We start from the raw sequence: 4,341 nt of genomic DNA, 5'->3' as shown, positions 1-4,341 counted from the left end.
GCGAGCACAGGTCACTATCCACACCTCCCTTCTAGGGAGCCTGTGTAGCCCGCCACAGCCAGGGTCCCGGGATCCAGGGACAACTTACCCGGGAGAATGCACAGCGCGCTTCAGGCTGGTGCAACATCCCGCCGGCCTCTGCCACTGCAGGCTTGCCCCGCATCCGCACCCCTCCCTCCCCCCGGCCTGTGGGAGCCAGAGCCCCCGAGTCAGCTGCTCCTTTAACCCCATCCTGTCTGAGCGAAGAACAGACGCCCTCCGGCGACCTACACGCAGAGGCGGGGCCAAATCCAAAGCTGAGCCACCAGAGCTGTGCAAACAAAGAAGATAAAGGGAAATCTCTCCCAGCCTCAGGGGCAGCGGATTAAATATCCACAATCAACTTGATGTACCCTCCATCTGTGGAATACCGGAATAGACAACGAATCATCCCAAATTCAGGAGGTGGATTTTGATAGCAAGATTTAAGATTTTTTCCACTTTTCCTCTTTTTGAGACTGTGTATGTATATGCTTCTGTGTAAGATTTTGTCTGTATAGCTTTGCTTTCACCATTTGTCCTAGGGTTCTATCCATCTGATTTTTTTTTTTTTTTTACTTTTTATAAATTTTTTTTTAATAATTATTTTTTTTTGTAATAACTTTATTGTATTTTCTTTTATCCTCTTTCTTTCTTTCTTTCTTTCCAATTTTCCTCCATTTTATTCTGAGCCATGTGGATGAAAGGCTCTTGGTGCTGCAGCCAGGAGTCAGTGCTGTGCCTCAGAGCCAACTTCAGCACACTGGTCCACAAGAGGACTCCCAGCTCCACATAATATCAAATGGTGAAAATCTCCCAGAGATCTCCATCTCAACACCAGCACCCAGCTTCACTCAATGACCAGCAAGCTACAGTGCTGGACACCCTATGCCAAAAAACAAGTAAGACAGGAACACAAACCAACCCATTAGCAGAGAGGCTGCCTAAAATCATAAAAAACCCACAGACACCCCAAAACACACCATTAGACTTGGACCTGACAACAAGGACAAGATCCAGCCTCATCCACCAGAACACAGGCACTAGTCCCCTCCACCAGGAAGCCTACACAACCCACTGAACCAAATTTAGCCACTGGAGACAGACACCAAAAACAACGAGAACTACGAACCTGCAGCCTGCAAAATGGAGACCCCAAACACAGTAAGATAAGCAAAATGAGAAGACAGAAAAACACACAGCAGATGAAAGAGCAAGATAAAAACCCACCAGACCAAACAAATGAAGAGGAAATAGGCAGTCTACCTGAAAAAGAATTCAGAATAATGATAGTAAAGATGATCCAAAATCTTGGAAATACAACAGAGAAAATGCAAGAAACATTTAACAAGGACCTAGAAGAACGAAAGATGAAACAAGCAACAATGAACAATACAACAAATGAAATTAAAAATACTTTAGAAGGGATCAATAGCAGAATAACTGAAGCAGAAGAACGGATAAGTGACCTGGAAGATAAAATAATGGAAATAACTACTGCAGAGCAGAATAAAGAAAAAAGAATGAAGAGAACTGAGGTGAGTCTAAGAGACCTCTGGGACAACATTAAACACATCAACATTTGAATTATAGGGGTTCCAGAAGAAGAAGAGAAAACGAAAGGGACAGAGAAAATATTTGAAGAGATTATAGGGGAAAACTTCCCTAATATGGGAAAAGAAATAGTTAATCAAGTCCAGGAAGCACAGAGGGTCCCATACAGGATAAATCCAAGGAGAAACACGCCAAGACACATATTAATCAAACTGTCAAAAATTAAATACAAAGAAAACATATTAAAAGCAGCAAGGGAAAAACAACAAATAACACACACGGGAATCCCCATAAGGTTAAGAGCTGATCTTTCAGCAGAAACTCTGCAACCCAGAAGGGACTGGCAGGACATATTTAAAGCGATGAAGGAGAAAAACCTACAACCAAGTTTACTCTACCCAGCATGGATTGCATTCAGATTTGATAGAGAAATTAAGCCTTTACAGACAAGCAAAAGCTGAGAGAGTTCAGCACCACCAAACAGCTTTACAACAAATGCTAAAGGATCTTCTCCAGGCAAGAAACACAAGAGAAGGAAAAGACCTACAATAACAAACCCAAAACAATTTAGAAAATGGGAATAGGAACATACATATCGAATTACCTTAAATGTAAATGGATTAAATGCTCCCACCAAAAGACACAGACTGGCTGAATGGATACAAAAACAAGAACCATATATATGCTGTCTACAAGAGACCCACTTCAGACCTAGAGACACATACAGACTGAAAGTGAGGGGATGGAAAAAGATATTCCATGCAAATGGAAGCCAAAAGAAAGCTGGAGTAGCAATTCCCATATCAGACAAAATAGACTTTAAAATAAAGACTACTGGAAGACACAAAGAAGGACACTACTAATGATCAAGGTATCGATCCGAGAAGAAGATATAACAATTGTAAATATTTATGCACCGGATGTAGGGGCACCTCAATACATAAGGCAAATACTAACAGCCATAAAAGGGGAAATCGACAGTAACACATTCATAGTAGGGGACTTTAACACCCCACTTTCACCAATGGACAGATCATCCAAAATGAAACTAAATAAGGAAACACAAGCTTTAAATGATACATTAAACAAGATGGACTTAATTGATATTTTTAGGACATTCCATCCAAAAACAACAGAATACGCATTTTTCTCAAGTGCTCATGGAACATTCTCCATGATACATCATATCTTGGGTCACAAATCAAGCCTTGGTAAATTTAAGAAAATTGAAATTGTATCAAGTATCTTTTCCAACCACAACGTTATGAGACTAGATACCAATTACAGGAAAAGATCTGTGAAAAATACAAACATATGGAGGCTAAACAATACACTACTTAATAACGAAGTGATCACTGAAGAAATCAAAGAGGAAATCAAAAAATACCTAGAAACAAATGACAATGGAGACACGATGACCCAAAACCTATGGGATGCAGCAAAAGCAGTTAGTTCTAAGAGGGAAGTTTATAGCAATACAATCCTACCTTAAGAAACAGGACACATCTCGAATAAACAACCTAACCTTGCACCTAAAGCAATTAGAGAAAGAAGAACAAAAAGAACCCAAAGGTAGCAGAAGGAAAGAAATCATAAAAATCAGATCAGAAATAAATGAAAAAGATATGAATGAAACAATAGCAAAGATCAATAAAACTAAAAGCTGATTCTTTGAGAAGATAAGCAAAATTGACGAACCATTAGCCAGATTCATCAAGAAAAAAAGGGAGAAGACTCAGATCAATAGAATTAGAAATGAAGAAGGAGAAGTAACACCTGACACTGCAGAAATACAAAGGATCATGAGAGATTGCTACAAGCACCTCTATGTCAATAAAATGGACAACCTGAAATAAATGGACTAATTCTTTGAAATGCACAACCTGCCAAGACTGAATCAGGAAGAAATAGAAAATATGAACAAAACAATCACAAGCAATGAAATTGTAACTGTGATTAAAAATCTTCCAACAAACAAAAGCTCAGGACCAGATGGCTTCAAAGTGAATTCTATGAAACATTTAGAGAAGAGCTAAAACCTATCCTTCTCAAACTCTTCCAAAATATAGCAGAGGGAGGAACACTCCCAAACTCATTCTACGAGGCCACCATCACCCTGATACAAAACCAGACAAGGATGTCACAAAGAAAGGAAACTACAGGCCAATATCACTGATGAACATAGATGCAAAAATCCTCAACAAAATACTAGCAAACAGAATCCAACAGCACATTAAAAAGATGATCAAGTAGGGTTTATTCCAGGAATGCAAGGATTCTTCCATATAGGGAAATCAATCAACGTTATACACCATATTAACAAATTGAAGGAAAAAAACATATGGTCATCTCAATAGATGCAGAGAAAGCTTTCAACAAAATTCACACCCATTTATGATAAAAACCCTGCAGAAAGTAGGCATAGAGGGAACTTTCCTCAACATAATAAAGGCCATATATGACAAACCAACAGCCAACACCATCCTCAATGATGAAAATCTGAAACCATTTCCACTAAGATCAGGAACAAGACAAGGTTGCCCACTCTCACTACTCTTATTCAATATAGTTTTGGAAGTTATAGCCACAGCAATCAGAGAAGAAAAGGAAATAAAAGGAATCCAAATTGGAAAAGAAGAAGTAAAGCTTTCACTGTTCGCAGATGACATGATACAATACATAGAGAATCCTAAAGATGCTACCAGAAAACTACTAGAGCTAATCAATGAATTTGGTAGAGTAGCAGGATACAAGATTAATGCACAGAAG

This window comes from Delphinapterus leucas, chromosome 10 (genome assembly GCF_059928025.1).
Source record: "Delphinapterus leucas isolate spDelLeu-1000000601 "Yukka" chromosome 10, BTC_Dleu_Yukka2, whole genome shotgun sequence".
Classification (NCBI taxonomy): Eukaryota; Metazoa; Chordata; class Mammalia; order Artiodactyla; family Monodontidae; genus Delphinapterus; species Delphinapterus leucas.
Note: the sequence above shows the minus strand (reverse complement) of the source record.